The 17,591-nt window shown below is 43.5% G+C and overlaps 1 protein-coding gene across 1 annotated transcript in view; it reads left to right on the forward strand.

The window, feature by feature from the left end:
• Window positions 1-11,089: 11,089 nt before the first annotated feature.
• SERPINF1 (serpin family F member 1) overlaps window positions 11,090-17,591 on the forward strand; it is a 75,193-nt gene continuing 68,691 nt past the window's right edge. Inside the window, exon 1 of the mRNA XM_066599692.1 lies at window positions 11,090-11,225. The gene's annotated coding sequence lies outside the window, so the exon portion shown is untranslated. The remainder of the gene's footprint in view (window positions 11,226-17,591) is intronic.

The following is a 17,591-nucleotide window of genomic DNA, read 5'->3' on the forward strand; positions in this document are numbered from 1 at the left end:
GTGCTATTTTTTGTATCTCCCATGTTACCCTATGGAGTCTCCTTTTTATTGCATCGCAAAGCATAAACTTACGATTTTCGTGTGATGCGATTTTTAACATTAGAAAGTCCTATTGACTTTTTCGCTAAAAAAAATGCGGCAAAATCGCATGATAAAAACACAAGAAAATTGCAAACGGCAGTGATGTTTTTGGGTGAAAAAGCGGAGTTGATGCTCAAAAATAGCGAGAAAAAAGATACGATTTTGAACCCTAACAATGGCGGATCCAGCTAATTTTGTTGGGATCCACCAACAATGTAAGGCTTTATCCACACGGGCGTTTCATCACGCCAATTTTGCTGCGATAAAATGCCATCCAAAAATCGTGACCATCTGAAGCATTAGATTTCAATGCATTTGTTCAGATAGGTGATCTTTGGGGGCGTAAAATCGGCCAGCCGAAAAAAATAACACACACGCATTCCAGCCGGCCGCTTTTACGCTGACTGGAAAAGATACGTCTGGACTTATCTTTGACCGGAATACAGTGGCCAGTCCCATAGACTCCTATGGGAGCCTATGGGGGTTGCTGAAAAAGGGAGGTGGGAGAAACTTTAGCAGCGGCTCTGCTAAACTCCCTCCTCCTTCCCTCCTTGCCGACTTACGGCAAAGAAAGGGGGCGGGAGATTAGCACACTAGCTCGCGTCCTGTCCCGCCCCATCCCCTTGCCGGCAGCCAGAAAGGGGCGAAGATGGAGGGAGCTTAACACGCTAGCTTCCGCCCCATCCCTTTACCGTCAGTCGGAACTTTCTCCCCCCAACCGACGGTATTCCGGTCTGCTGTGTATATGCACCACAGCTACGGCCGTCTGTACGGGCAACAAAACGAGAGATGCAACCTCGGTGTGGCGAAAATCACAGCGCCCTTGTGAAGGAGCCCTAACATAGATGTAACAGCCAGATTGTCACTTAAAGTCTGCCTTTGGTGTAAAAAAGGATTTCAAATCGTCCAATACTTCAACTAGTTCCTGACCTGAACTCTGAGCAACATACATTTCTGTGATGCTCAGGCCAGTCTCATGCGGTGATTTACAGTGTTTTCCAACGCCGTTTTTAAACGGGCTGGACAGCATTTTTATCGCACCCCACCATTGCAATGAGTGACGTGTTGTGTAAAAAAATCGCTAAAATGCACTAAACTAGAATATACAAAGCGTTCTAAAAGCGTGGCGTAAATAACGCCACAGAAAAGCCCCATTGAAATCAATGGAGACTCAGTACAGAGTTTTTAGCGGGCATTTCCTATAGATATGGTACAATGTGTTCTCCTTGGACATATGTAGTAGCCCGAAGAAGGGGCCCCCACAGCACTTATGTGACTAATCTCATGTGGTGTGTATTTGTCTGTCTGTGTGTATTGTTACTTGTGGCAATCTATGTGTATTGGCCTAGCCAGGTCATTTACACGTCATTGTCTGGTGTCGGTATGGTCTAAATTGTGTCTGTAGGTGTATCAATCATCTTAACCCACTCGGTGTCCTGTCAATCACACGTTAGCTAGCCCTGGGATTGGCTGCTCTGACTTCCGTTAGCTCAGGATTGGTTGAGGGGATATGTAATAAAAGGGCAGACATTGGGTGAAGTAGGGGATAGGAAAAGTGAGGAGAAAATGAGAGAAGAGGAGAAGGCTGGCGCCTTGGGGAAAGTCAGGCCCCGGAGGTATCTCGTTAAGCCTGGTCTCAAAATCCAGTAGGAGCTCATATCAGGTCCAGTTTGACCAGAGCCAAATCTTTTCAAGCACCGCTTGAGCGAAAGCAAGTTGTGGGACCGGCTGCAGGGGAGTCTTTTTCCACCCTACCAGATGGTATCTGAGTAACGGCAGACCCCGCGCAACTGGAAGGAAAACGGGCCTGGTTATCGTAAGTGATCAGCAAATCCTGTGTAATAATAAGTCAGTGTGCCCTCCGGCAAGCCCCCCAATTCCTCCACAAATAACCACTCTGGCCAACGACCAGATAACTTAGACTGGCCACGTCATCTACTCGCAGAGGGAGAGAGGAATAGAGAGAGTTAAGGAATTAAAGACGTTTGTTTTATGACTGTGTAAAGTACTGCTGGAGTTTCTACTGTCTAAAAGATCTGTTCCGTGAATGTAATCTTCATCATCCTACAAGATATAGTAATACTTTATGCCTTTGGTTTTGCAAAGATTATGTGGCTTGGACTCTTTATTCTCTGACGACATTACTCTCAGAGTCACTGGCGTCAAAGGACAATTGCTCTAACAACCTTTTGTTTTTCGGTAATCCTTCTGCTGCGCGAGCCCCGGTTCAAGGTAGGGAGACCACCACTGCGACACAAGTTGGTGATCCCACTTGAGCTATCCCTGCCGACTACAGGCCATTGCACGTGTTCCTACAGATATGGTACTATGTGTGCCCGTTGTACATCTTCCTATAAATATAGCACAATGTGTTCTCCTTGTACATGTTCCTATAGATATAGTACAATGTGTTCTCCTTGTACATGTTCCTATAGATATGGTACAATGTGTTCTCCTTGTACATGTTCCTATAGATATGGTACAATGTGCGCTCCTTGTACATGTTCCTATAGATATGGTACAATGTGTTCTCCTTGTACATGTTCCTATAGATATGGTATAATGTGTTCTCCTTGTACATGTTGCTATAGCTATGGTACAATGTGTTCTCCTTGTACATGTTCCTATAGATATGGTACAATGTGCGCTCCTTGTACATGTTCCTATAGATATGGTACAATGTGTTCTCCTTGTACCTGTTCCTATAGATATGGTACTATGTGCGCTCCTTGTACATGTTCCTATAGATATGGTGCAATGTGCTCTCCTTGTACATGTTCCTATAGATATGGTGCAATGTGTTCTCCTTGTACATGTTCCTATAGATATGGTACAATGTGCGCTCCTTGTACCTGTTCCTATAGATATGGTACAATGTGCTCTCCTTGTACATGTTCCTATAGATATGGTGCAATGTGTTCTCCTTGTACATGTTCCTATAGATATGGTACAATGTGTTCTCCTTGTACATGTTCCTATAGATATGGTACAATGTGCGCTCCTTGTACATGTTCCTATAGATATGGTACAATGTGTTCTCCTTGTACATGTTCCTATAGATATGGTATAATGTGTTCTCCTTGTACATGTTGCTATAGCTATGGTACAATGTGTTCTCCTTGTACATGTTCCTATAGATATGGTACAATGTGCGCTCCTTGTACATGTTCCTATAGATATGGTACAATGTGTACTCCTTGTACATGTTCCTATAGATATGGTACAATTTGTTCTCCTTGTACATGCTCTAATAGATATGGTACAATGTGCTCTCCTTGTACATGTTCCTATAGATATGGTATAATGTGGGCTCCTTGTACATGTACCTATAGATATTGTACAATGTGGGCTCCTTGTACATGTTCCTATAGATATGGTACAATGTGTACTCCTTGTACATGTCCCTATAGAAATGGTACAATGTGCGCTCCTTGGACATGTTTCTATAGATATGGTACAATGTGTTCTCCTTGTACATGTTCCTATAGATATGGTACAATGTGTTCTTCTTATACATGTTCCTATAGATATGGTATAATGTGCTCCTTGTACATGTTCCTATTAATATGGTACAATGTGCGCTCCTTGTACAGGTTCCTATAGATATGGTACAAAGTGAAGTCCTTGTACATGTTCCTATAGATATATTACAATGTGTTATCCTTGTACATGTTCCTATAGATATGGTACAATGTGTTCTTCTTGTACATGTTCCTATAGATATGGTACAATGTGTTCTCCTTGTTCATGTTCCTATGGATATGGTACAATGTGCTCCTTGTACAGGATCCTATAGATATGGTACTATGTGCTCCTTGTACATGTTCCTATAGATATCATACAATGTGCTCCTTGTACATGTCCCTATAGATATCGTACAATGTGTGCTCCTTGTACATGTTTCTATAGAAATGGTATAATGTGCTATGTGTACATGTTCCTATAGATATTGTACAATGTGCTCCGTGTACATGTTTCTATAGATATGGTACAATGTGCTCTCCTTGTACATGTTCCTATAGATATGGTACAATGTGTTCTCCTTGTACATGTTCCTATAGATATGGTACAATGTGTTCTCCTTGTACATGCTCCTATAGATATGGTACAATGTGCTCTTCTTGTACATGTTGCTATAGACATGGTACAATATGTTCTCCTTGTACATGTTCCTATAGATATGGTACAATGTGTTCTCCTTGTACATGTTCCTATAGATATGGTACAATGTGTTCTCCTTGTACATGTTCCTATAGATATGGTACAGTGTGCTCTTCTTGTACATGTTGCTATAGACATGGTACAATGTGTTCTCCTTGTACATGTTCCTATAGATATGGTACAATGTGTTCTCCTTGTACATGTTCCTATAGATATGGTACAGTGTGCTTTTCTTGTACATGTTGCTATAGACATGGTACAATGTGCTCCTTGTACATGTCCTTATAGATATGGTACAATGTGCTTCTTGTACATGTTCCTATAGATATGGTACAATGTGCTCTCCTTGTACATGTTCCTATAGATATGGTACAATGTGCTCTCCTTGTACATGTTCCTATAGATATGGCACTATGTGCGCTCCTTGTACATGTTCCTATAGATATGGTACAATGTGCTCTCCTTGTACATGTTCCTATAGATATGGTGCAATGTGCTCTCCTTGTACATGTTCCTATAGATATGGTACAATGTGCGCTCCTTGTACCTGTTCCTATAGATATGGTACAATGTGCTCTCCTTGTACATGTTCCTATAGATATGGTACAATGTGATCTCCTTATACCTGTTCCTATAGATATGGTACAATGTGCGCTCCTTGTACCTGTTCCTACAGATATGGTACAGTGTGCTCTTCTTGTACATGTTGCTATAGACATGGTACAATGTGTTCTCCTTGTACATGTCCCTATAGATATGGTACAATGTGCTCCTTGTACATGTTCCTATACTTATGGTACAATGTGCTCCTTGTACATGTCCCTATAGATATGGTACAATCTGCTTCTTGTACATGTTCCTATACTTATGGTACAATGTGCTCCTTGTACATGTCCCTATAGATATGGTACAATGTGCTCTCCTTGTACATGTTCCTATAGATATGGTACTATGTGCGCTCCTTGTACATGTTCCTATAGATATGGTGCAATGTGCTCTCCTTGTACATGTTCCTATAGATATGGTACAATGTGCGCTCCTTGTACCTGTTCCTATAGATATGGTACTATGTGCGCTCCTTGCACATGTTCCTATAGATATGGTACAATGTGCTCTCCTTGTACATGTTCCTATAGATATGGTACAATGTGTTCTTCTTGTACCTGTTCCTATAGATATGGTACAATGTGCTCTCCTTGTACATGTTCCTATAGATATGGTACAATGTGCGCTCCTTGTACCTGTTCCTATAGATATGGTACAATGTGCGCTCCTTGTACATGTTCCTATAGATATGGTACAATGTGTTCTCCTTGTGCATGTTCCTATAGATATGGTAGAATGTGTTCTCCTTGTACATGTTCCTATAGATATGGTACAATGTGCTCTCCTTGTACATGTTCCTATAGATATGGTACAATGTGCACTCCTTGTACCTGTTCCTATAGATATGGTACAATGTGCGCTCCTTGTACATGTTTCTACAGATATGGTGCAATGTGCTCTCCTTGTACATGTTCCTATAGATATGGTACAATGTGCGCTCCTTGTACCTGTTCCTATAGATATGGTACAATGTGCTCTCCTTGTACATGTTCCTATAGATATGGTACAATGTGTTCTCCTTGTACCTGTTCCTATAGATATGGTACAATGTGCTCTCCTTGTACATGTTCCTATAGATATGGTACAATGTGCGCTCCTTGTACCTGTTCCTATAGATATGGTACAATGTGCGCTCCTTGTACATGTTCCTATAGATATGGTACAATGTGTTCTCCTTGTGCATGTTCCTATAGAAATGGTAGAATGTGTTCTCCTTGTACATGTTCCTATAGATATGGTACAATGTGCTCTCCTTGTACATGTTCCTATAGATATGGTACAATGTGCACTCCTTGTACCTGTTCCTATAGATATGGTACAATGTGCGCTCCTTGTACATGTTTCTACAGATATGGTAAAATGTGCTCCTTGTACATGCTCCTATAGATATGGTACAATGAGTTCTCATGGTATATGCTCCTATACATGTGGTATAACATGCGATCCTTGTACATGTTCAATGACTTTGTCCCCATCTCACTGATAATAAAGTTTAACCAGTAATGCACGTTCAGGGATTGTGAGAGTCATAGCTCTGCAGTCATAACTGCAATGATATGAATAACAGCTGTATTACATAAGTCATAGTAGCTGCATTATATAAGCCATACCAATCGTGTACAGCACCAAGTATTCCTCTGGTGGCAACATTTGGTACTATTTTTTCTTCTTCAAGAAATCTAAACCCCATACCCCAGTGAAATTACACAAAAACTTTTATTAGGTTCCACTCTATAGTTTTCTATCGCTAGATATCTCTGAGTACCACTAGTTTAATTATGATCAACCTGTATATGCTTATCCGAACAAAGCAGGCCTGTTTATGGAGAGAGGTCGAGAGCTATCTTACATATATGACCTGCCAAAGAGTGTATTCACATGGGGCAGTAATGGTGCACATCTGCAAAACCACATGTAAATATGTAGATTTTGCCATGATGCAGTGCAACTTTCTTGTCTACCATTACCATTCTGTGTGAGTATACCGGGGGCAGAGTACTCCTGGATGTAATACCCTTTATTTATATGGTTAAAGGGAAAAATAATCGTTACGCAAAAGGAGAACATAAAATGAGACATTACCAACAAATGTCTTAATTTAGCATTGGCAGTCGCCACTACACAATCGAAAAGTAACGCAAGTGTTGTACAATAACTTCTCCGCAAATGGCGGATGAATATGTGTTCCGCTGTTGTCGCCTCTAGCTCACGTATTTTAACTGGCAGGCCTGAGTTTAAGTTACTACCCGTGTGCACATGTCGGGCCTTTTCCTGAGGGCCAACCTCACTTACATATCTCCAGCATATTCAGTTTCGTAATGTAGATGACATATTTTTGGACGTCTGTTGGGGGTACTCAGATTCGCAGAGTTGCAGGATGATCTGAATTTTTTGTAGCATGCTTTCTAACTGTAGTACCTACAGCCTTGTTCTCACAGTGACCTTTGTAATAGTGGGTTATGGGGCTGCACTTCTCAAACACTGGTAGCCTCATTTCTAGTGCCACTATCTCTACCAGGCACAGATTTTCCAGGACACATCTTACACGGCTCCCTAAGCCGACTCCTCGCTCCTTTGGCAGCTCTCTCTCCCAGCAATGCAGTCTTTCTTAAGGCTCAGTACTACTAGAATTGCTCTCCAGTTTGCAGCTCTCTATAATATCAAGTCCTTCCGATCTCGCACCTGACCCTTGCAGCTAATGGGAAGTCACATACAGCACTCCATATAGAATACACAAACTGCAGTAATGTAGGATGGCCAGTTGAGGTCGCCCTTATACCATCCAAAGTACATAACTATAGGAACCAGAACAAGGCTCATTACAGCAGAAACTCAAACTGGGCTCCCTCCTTACATATATGGTGGTATGGTGTTTAATGAGATACAATTCTCCTAGGCAGTATGGGTTTATACTATGCAGCGAGTCCATAAAGACTACTTATATGCACATGTAAAATGTGAATTAACAATTCCCTCCACTGCAGCAGGGTTAGCACATGTGGAACAAATGTGGTCACAGTAGATATGAATATAAACCTTAGATTTTTAGTTTCACACAGTTTTTATTAGGGTTGGTTTAAAACTTTTCACATGACAATAGCCAATTTCCCAACGCAAGGGACATACAGATAGTCCCCGACTTGCGAACATTCGACTTGCGAATTTCGCTAGATACGAACTATCTGTTCTGCACAGTATGATGTAATGCTATGGCATGACATCATACTGTGCAGGGACCGGACAGGCTTCTATCAAGCCTGATGGAAGCCTGTCCGGTCACATCGCGGTTGCTGGGCAGCCGGGGGCCTTCTGAAAGGCCCCAGGGCTGTCTATGCAGAGCGCCTAGCAAGCCATGCGCTCTATGGGCACTCTGCATAGGCAGCCCTGGGGCCTTTCAGGAGGTCCCCGGCTGCCTAGCAACCACACAGCGTCCCGCGAGCTCATCGTGGGACGCTGTACGGGCCCCCTGAACGTCGGGTGCAGGCTGTTTCTTACAGCGGGCACCCGGCGGCAGCAGTTCCGACGAGCCGCGCCGCTCGTCAGAACTGTTAACACTTTAAATACCGCTGTCAGAGCGGTATTTAAAGTGTTAACAGTTCCGACAAGCGGCGCGGCTCGTCGGAACTGCTGCCGCCGGGTGTCCGCTGTAAGAAACAGCCTGCACCCGACGTTGTATGGAGCGGGATCCACCCGCGATCCCGCTCCATACTACTACTTGTTCGACTTGCGAACAAAACGGACTTGCGAACGGGCTCCCGGAACGGAACCTGTTCGCAAGTCGGGGAGTATCTGTATTAAAGCAAAACTTGACTAGGAAAAGAAAGATGATTCATATGGCCTTTTCTAACACACTCTGATATTAGAGTTACCATAGCAAAAATTAGCACAGTAAAGGTAAGGATAATTTTCACAAACTGTCCTGTGATACAGTAGATAACAAAAATAACTAAATATAGTCCTAGAATATTTTTAATAACACAGAAAAGGTAGAACACTATTCAAGGCAGGTGGGTATTATCACTCCAGAACTAGAAGAAGCAAGATGTACAATAACGTAGTATGCACCATGAGAACAGAGGCGCTGTCCCCTATTTAAAACCCCCAAAAGGAGTTTGTCTCCCAGAAGTAGAACTGTAGATAATTTAGGAAACGGTATATTCAGCACCCTAGAAATAAGACCCAAGTGGTCCCAAAGTAGGGACACCACTGGACATAACCACCATAGATGCAAATGAGTAGCTTACAATTGACATCCCCGAAAACAAAGTGGAGAGGAGGTCAAAAACATGGCATGGAGTCTAATTGGCACAAGGTTCTGTGAAGAACTTTGAGGAAAGTTTCTACCAGGCTTACCTTTTTCTCCAGGAGAGGCCTTTTGTAAACTGAATAAAGGAGGAATATCATGCCTCTCTGCAGTGGATCTGCCCAACATCTAAGCTCAAATATAGTTGGGATAAGGTCCCAACTCTGGCTCCCACATAGGATAGTCCTAAACTTGACATTTTCAAGTGTACAAAAACATTAATTTTAGCTTTTACCTTCCTACAAAGAACACCACAGAGGGAATTTGAGATGTTAAAGAGGTTATTTGGGAGGAAGCCCTAGGCAGTCTGTCCCAAGAGACAGCAACCCTAATCTCCTGCCTCTCCCAGTCCAACTGTGCCTGGTCTCCCTCTGCTTCCTGCTGCTGCAACATCATCACTGGTACCAGGGACTACTGCAGCCAACCATCCACTCGCTTTGGGCTTTGACTAATTGCAATGGTCGCATGTTCCTTTGTTTTGGTGACATTATTGCTGTTTCAGTAGGGAGTGGAAAGCAGTGGGAATCAGGTGAGTATGACTTTATTATACCTTTCCGCCACAATGAGCAGGTTTCAAAGAAATATTTTAGGACTGGATCACCCAAGTACATAATGTAGCAATTACATACAGAGGGTGCAGAAGTTGGAGATTACATTGCGGTGCCGGAACTTCAAGTTATGTTTTTCATTATATGAAAGATAGACCCATTGGGAGTGTTTGTGGTAAGTCTCTGAGGTTTACCTTTGATATGCAGGTCTTCTCCAGGTACAGCCAAAAATATTCACAGGCACAGGTATGCCTTCTGGTGAGATGATACAAAGGCACAGCAGGTGATCATGGCCATATGCTTTAAGATTCTGTCGGACTGTTAAATAAAGCTTGGATCAGTCAACTTCACCAGAATCTACAATAACTGAGAACAGTCATGGTAATTCTTTCCGGTCCTGTGCTAGCCATGTGAGTGTTTTGAAGTCTCTTTCGTCAATTCCTCCAAAACTCAGCTCAGCAAAAGTTGCTTTGGCTGGTACACTCTTTTTGACAGCAGTTTCTTGGTAGTGCCTTCGTTAGTCTCAGATTCCTGCCGTGGAACAATGGAAGCCCACAGGCTAAGCGAAAACCGAACGGACCTCATTATAGTCAATAGGGTCCTTCGGCACTGTTCGGTTCTGTCATAAGACGAACGTGTTCATCCAGGGGATTCGACTTTCCTGCTCCCTGAACAGAGCAGGGAACAGCACCCCACCGCAGATGTGAAAGCACTCCATTTACAGCAAACTTAGTTGTCACATGGCATAAATGATATACTGTACAATAACGGATTATAACTTGTGCTCTACATAATAATCAAACCAATTAGTTCATAATGAAAGTGTTTTTTTTTTTTAGCATTATCCCGATTGGTTTCACTGGCAAATACAAAGTGAAATGGAAATCATAAACTATAGAGAAGACTGATTCCAGTGTCAATTGCTATATTGATTTTTATGCTTTGCTATAAACCCAACATTATAATGAATACATCAATCATTCAGTCAGTCATTGGTGTTATTAAGCAGGATGCTGCATTTTGTATAGAAGGTTGTATTACTGCTTGATGCATGTGGTGGAGCTGTGTTACCACCGATGACTCTCATCATAGCAGCCAGCATCTCATATAGGCTTTGCACGGTAATAAGTGTATAATTGATGGATAGATTTGCAGGTGATGAGATGCATACACCTCCTTGTTGTCATACAGCTGCTATATTTCAGCGCCTCTTCTTTTATCTGTAAATGATAGTACAGGATAGAACCAGCAGAGTTCACATCTGTGTGTTGGCTTTGTGCTACCCTATATGAGTTCCCAGGAACGCCACATAAAATCAATCCCCCCCCCCTCCCATCCCAGGAGGCTGCAGTCCAGCTGTGCTGTCTTTTAGAGCCGCCCTTAACTCCACCTTATGTACTCAGTGATCTAAAGCCTAGATAAAGAGGCTGCTGAGGGTCTTCCCTAGATCCAGATCCACAGAGAAGCCACCTAGGGGTGGGAGGAAGCCCTAGGCAGCCTGTCCCAAGAGACAGCACCTTACTAAGGTATGAGTGGCATTCTATAAGCCTATCAATTGGATGGTTACATAGTTGCAAACTAACTGGGAAAAGTTTTTTATTATCATCTACTTGAGTCAAAGCACATCTGTAAATATTAGTAAATAAGAATGTGTCAATCATAGTATCTTCATTGGTAAGCACAGCGCCCCACTAGTCTATTCTATAGGGAAGCACAGCTGCTTTAATCATTTTGCAACATTTACACTATTTTTTTTACCATGAGATGTAACTTTTAAAGCAATCAATAACTCCTCTATTTCCCATGTAGCTTTATTTGGTTCCCTGTGGTATTAACCCTTTAAAATGCACAGTCCTCACTTGTGTGATAGACTTATGTTTAAGACTTATGCAGATTTATTATATGTATATGACTGTTTCATGTTTTTTCTTATTATATCACTAAATATCCAGTACATATTCTGACAACTTGATTCTCTATTTATGGGATTATTAATACCTTGCCAGTTACTTTGCAAGGCGGAGTGCAACATTTCCAACCTCTGCTTCATCCATTGTGCAGATGTAACAGAGCCGAGTTTGTTCTTTCACACTCAGAAGCGATCAGTGCATTTCCAAAAGAACTGCAAGCCAACCTCTTACATTTTACTCTGACTCATGAAAAATGATTAAGAAACAGTTAAAAGGACAAATTCAGCTTTTTCCACATCTTTGCGTTCCGGATTAATCATTATTTGTTTGCCACGTACCTTTTGTTTTATTCTCCCGCCTCCTTTAAAAAGGAGGTATTTGGCACACTGGCATTTAAGAGGTGTGTATCCTAAGATGTGCTGTAAAATACTCTGGTATTGCAAATCAAAGCCTCGTTACTGGTATCTGCCATTACTTATCCTAAATACACAGATAATGATTTTTCTGTACCCAATCACTGCAATTTATAAGGAGAATTAGGATTTCGTGGCACTATAATGAGCCGATGCAATGAAGTGAGTCCGTTTATTAGGAAAACCTATTGCGCATGTCATAAAATTCTGATTGACTGTTAATCACTAAAAATATAAGCCCCCTTTTTGAGTTTTAGGAAAATGTGTTCCATCTCTAGCCAATAAATACCTACAGACCTACAAACATGTTACACAGAGTATCAGATGAAATCAACTTGACTTGTTCTATAAATCTTGTGCATTTCCTTCATCGCAGAAAACTTAGCAGAAAACTTTGAAAAAGAAGCCCCAAATGGCACATGTGTCATTCCCTTCACCTCGCAGGACTCAGAGTGATAAATCAAAGTCTCCTGCATCTTAAAGTAACACATCTTTCTGCCATGTGAAAGCTTTTCGTTCTTTAAAAACAGAGTGGCACATGCTGGCTTTACAAAATATAAAAATTTGTAGGTTATTTTGTAACCTGGAGCAGACTGTCAGAATGGAACAGAGACACTGTCAATAATTCTGTGCAGTGCTGGACTTTCAGAAACAGTCTCTCTAGTTTTGCAGCTGTCAGTAAAGGTCAGGTCCAGTCTTTTGTAGCAGAAACTACAAAGGCTTTTGCATGAAACTCCTGCATATTCATCTCCTGTGTAGTTTGCAGGCAGAAAGCATCTTAACACACAGTAGAGAAGAGTACGGAGCTTGTATGGTGGCACTTACAGTTCAGTACTGCAGAGATGGAGACTTCTGTGTGCCTCTATATCAGTGATGGCGAACCTTTTAGAGACCGAGTGCCCAAACCTCAACCCAAAACCCACTTATTTACTGCAAAGTGCCAACATGTCAGGGGGCGGGGCTTATCACAATGGACGATTTTACTATCGTTGTTCTAAAAAGGACAGGGCTGCTTCAAAATAGACAGCGTGCAGATTTTGACTGCTTTTTGGGCGCAGAAATACCGCAGAATGCCCTCAGCGGAAATTTCTGTGGAGCATTTCCACATCCAAAAAGCAGTCAAAATCTGCATCCTGTCCATTTCCGCCACATGTAAACAAACCCCAGGTATAATAGTGACCCCCCCCTGCGGCCCAAGCGATAATAGTGACCCCCCCCCCAGCAATAATAGTAACCACCCCCTGCGGCCCCAGCAATAATAGTGACCACCCCCAGAGGCCCCAGTAATAATAGTGACCACCCCCAGCGGCCCCAGTGATAATAGTGACCCCCTTCAGCAGCCCCAGCGATAATAATGACCCCCTTCATCCCACAGCGGCCCCCAGTATAATAGTGATGCCCCTAACGGTAATAGTGAACCCCTCCCCATAGCGGCCCCCAGTATCACAGTGACCCTCCCCTGACAACGGCCCCCAGTATCACAGCGACACCCCCCAGCGGTCCACAGTAGCACAGCGACCCCCCCACAGCGGCCCCCCAGTATCATAGTGACCCCCAGCAGCAGCTCCCCAGTAGCACAGTGCCCCCCCCCCCACAGCGGCCCCCAAGTAGCACAGTGACCCCCCCCGCAGCAGCCCCCCAGTAGCACAGTGACACCCCACAGTGACCCCCCAGTAGCATAGTGACACCCCACAGCGTCCCCCTAATATCACAGTGACACCCCACAGCGACCCACCAGTAGCACAGTCATACCCCACATCGGCCTCCCAGTAGCACAGTGACCCTCCCACAGTGGCCTACCAGTAGCACAGTGACACCCCACAGCGGCCCCCCATTTCCCCCCCGAGACCCACATACTCACCCCCTCCTCCTTGTGGAAGCGCCACTTCTCCTCTGCCCGGCGTGCCCTCCAGCAGCGCTGATAGCAGGTGCACACTGACGTCAGTGTGCTGCTGGACGCCTCCTCCCCCTGCTCTCATGAAACCAAGTAGGAGACGTCAGGGGAGGGGGGGGGGGGAGGATCCTGGCTGCACACTGACGTCACAGTGTGGCCGGGATGCATATTAACTTTTCCTTCCCCACTTCTGCCCTTACCAGCAATTCCATCAACCTGTTTGGTTGTTTGGGTTGACTGATTCACCAAACAACCGATCAGGCGGCTGGAATTGCTGATTAGGGCAGAAGTGGGGAAGAAAAAGTTAATATGCAGCCGAGATCAGCTCACATAGCAGCGCTGCTTTGTGAATGCCGGCAGGGGAGCTGCGGCCCCTGCCAGTATTCACTAACGTGGTGAGCGGCTGACGGCGATGCGTGCCAACAGGGAGGGCTCTGCGTGCCATAGGTTCACCACCACTGCTCTATATGGTACCATATTAGAGTGCGTTCCCAGGCAACTGGTTTCGGCTTGTGGCTGAGACTCTGCCCTGCCACAGCTACCAATGACACGCGCACTTGCTGTGTGTCAATAATCCCCATACACTATATTGGCCTGTATGTGCGTGTAATGCACACCAGGATTGTGCATGCTGCAATTTTTTTTGCATGTGCATTTTGAGTCCTTATGAGTCCATACACTAACATTACAAGCAAATCTCAGTAAAAGGACACAAATCACAGATGGCGGCCATACTTACTATTATACTAATACAAGAAGCAAAGGTTGGTATGTACACCACATCCGACAGCATGTAGACAGGTAAATTACTATATGGAGGAGCATTGCACAGGTACAATATACTGATAAACAACTAACCACATGCCTACCACATATTGGGCGAGGGGGTGTTTAGTAATATACTTGCACATTGATAAGGCATACAAAGGGTGCCAGTCTCACTGATACATGTAGTGCACCATGCAGGCTCTGTTCTAATCTCATCAGAACCTTCCATCATAGGAGTACAAGTATCTTCCAAAGTATGCCTTTAATGGATAGCTCTAACATATGTATGCCACTGTATAGGGATACAGGGCATACATCCCTAATAGGGTACCATTTTGAAAAAACATTGACTATGCTATTCCATATGGTAAAAAAACGGAAGGGTATACCGATGTGATGCATACTGCTCCAAAGTATGCCAAGTATACCCTCGGCAATGCCACATTGCATGATTTTTAATAAGAAAACAGAGACATACAGAGCTGCAGAGGTTCTATAGCTGCTGTATTGCAGGTCCGCACATCAGAGCTTGTAATGAGTAGTAGTATGGTTGAGTGCACAATGACTTAGAGAGTGAAGGTTTTGTCAGGTGTTGCGGAAATATGTCAGGTGGCTGGAACACAAATTTAAATGGTACTTAATAGAACAAAATATCCTTTGTATTACATTCTTTCAGCCTTCCAAAGCCACAGTTGGTAGTCCTGTTTTCTTCTGCTTCATTTCTTGTAGAACATATTATTGGTATCTAATATTAAAGTCACATTTTATACTTTTTGCAGAGAAACACTGAAGCTACTGAAGCTCAAATATATGTAGGAGGCCTATTATTACACCATAGGTATTAGTGATAGTGAGGGAAAGATCAACTTGGGTGACTTTGTGCATATATACAGTATTATGGAACTGCTTTTAGAGTAATTCACTAGAATACTCTTGATATCTTATTTCACAATATTACAATTAAGGCCAGTTTCACACGAGCGCGATATGGCGGTAGTCATAAAAGTTGTACTATGATCAGGCATGGAAACAGAAGAAATGGAGTATCCAAGCTGAGATGGGTGAGGATGGAGAGGAATTGGTCCAGTCCCACAAAATGGTACAGTAATAGGTTTCCACAAAGAGAAAGGCTTTGGCTTCATCAAAATGCATAGGTCCAAGTGAGAGATATATGTGTATTGGGTGTCAGATGGGAGACCATGCCAAAGAAAGTAAAGAACCTTGATTTCAAGTGGAATTTAAGATGTATGGACAGCCTATATAACCAGCTTCTACACACAAGATTCTGGCACGGCCAAGCACTTGACGCAGTGGGACACTGCCTGTGCAGAAGCTGTAGGGGAGTGTTGTGGCCTTCGAGAGCAGCGGCCCAGAGGCCAAACAGAAAGCAGCAGCATTTCCAGAAAGTCCTATTATTCACGACCTGAGCAACCGATCTCTATGAGGGCGGTCTATATCAGGAGCAGAGCAGAGGGTCTTCAATGTCTACATTTTGTCAACACCAGCAAGTGGGCTGATGACTGTGCCATTGACCATCAACCCTGTAATGAACATGAATTCTAGACTATGGATGTTAACCCTTTCCAATCCAATTTGTATCCTGGTTTTCCTAGGGGGCTTACTCTTTTTTGGCTGTTACACAAGGGTGCTATATGCAGGCTAAAGGCAGTACTGCATGAGGTGACACGTTGGATAGGCTCCGACAGCAGAGAGGCTGGCAATATAAAGTAAGAGAACCCAGACGAACGTCTTCCAACATCGGAGCTGTACAGCCTTAAATCATAATGTCTTCAGAGGTCAGACAGTGGATTGGAAAGGGTTAATCCAAAAAAGGGTATCCTAATTTGTGGGGGGAAAAAACGGAGTGCTGCAGATTGAACTCTTTAAGTTGAGGGATAGTGTAAGGTAGCAGTTAGGGGGATAGTTAGGTGCCGCTGAAGTAAGCCAAGGCCGAGTGAGTTAAGTAGTGAGAGAAGTTTTTCTTTACTACTAGCATTGTGTGTGTTCTACTTCTGTTTGTAGGTAACTTCTGTTAAAATTACTCTGCTAAATTTGGCTACATTGTGAAATGTCAAGGAGCAGTTGGGGAGCTTCCCTAGATGGTGGTTGTTACACCAGGAAAACTCTCTAACTGCACTGTAGTTCTAAGCTTCCTAGCAGCACAGCCCTCACAGGGTTAATTGATTGAGTTGGCTGGGTGTGGTACTTCCTGCTAGCCAACCTCCTGGGTCTGTGCTCACATATAAACCCAGCTTCTGGTCAGTCTCTGTATGGCCCCTAGGCTGAGCAGTCATAAATCCTTGTCTGTTGAAGGTTGCTGTGTGATCTGTGTCTTGCTGGTTCATGTCCGTTTGTACGTTTATTTTGTGTCAGTTTGGTCTGCTGAGTTTGTTTGCTATGTCTGCACTAGGTTGGCCCCTAGGGCCCTCTAGTAGATGTGTCTTGCTAGTTTAGCGACTGCAGGATATGAGGGGCCTTGCCGGGGCTTGCAGCTTAAGTTCATTGGCCAATGTATGAACTAACACCTCGCATTTATATTTATATATGCTTATCATCTGCTATTAGTGTTTGCATTGTGGCTATGTATGTGGCATGTGTATGTGTCCTGTTCTGGTGCGTGGCTCCTAGGATCAGCTAGGCTGCCCTTATTGGGGCAATATCCCCGCTTAGGTAGGGCCATGCTAACCTCCCGGTAGCACAGGGTCAGTTGCTTGCAACCTGTGTGCGTACACAGTCCTATTTGGTCATGGTCATGTGGGCCCCGTGCTTAGTTTGCCCACACGATCGTAACAGGCTCTTTTATATGTGCTGATAATTGTTCAGATTCCCACGATTCAGTAAAAATCTGAATGATTATCGTTCAGTTTATGCATGCATAAAAAATTAACGCCGATAGACCTGTGTAAA

This window comes from Eleutherodactylus coqui, chromosome 4 (assembly GCF_035609145.1).
Source record: "Eleutherodactylus coqui strain aEleCoq1 chromosome 4, aEleCoq1.hap1, whole genome shotgun sequence".
NCBI lineage: Eukaryota > Metazoa > Chordata > Amphibia > Anura > Eleutherodactylidae > Eleutherodactylus > Eleutherodactylus coqui.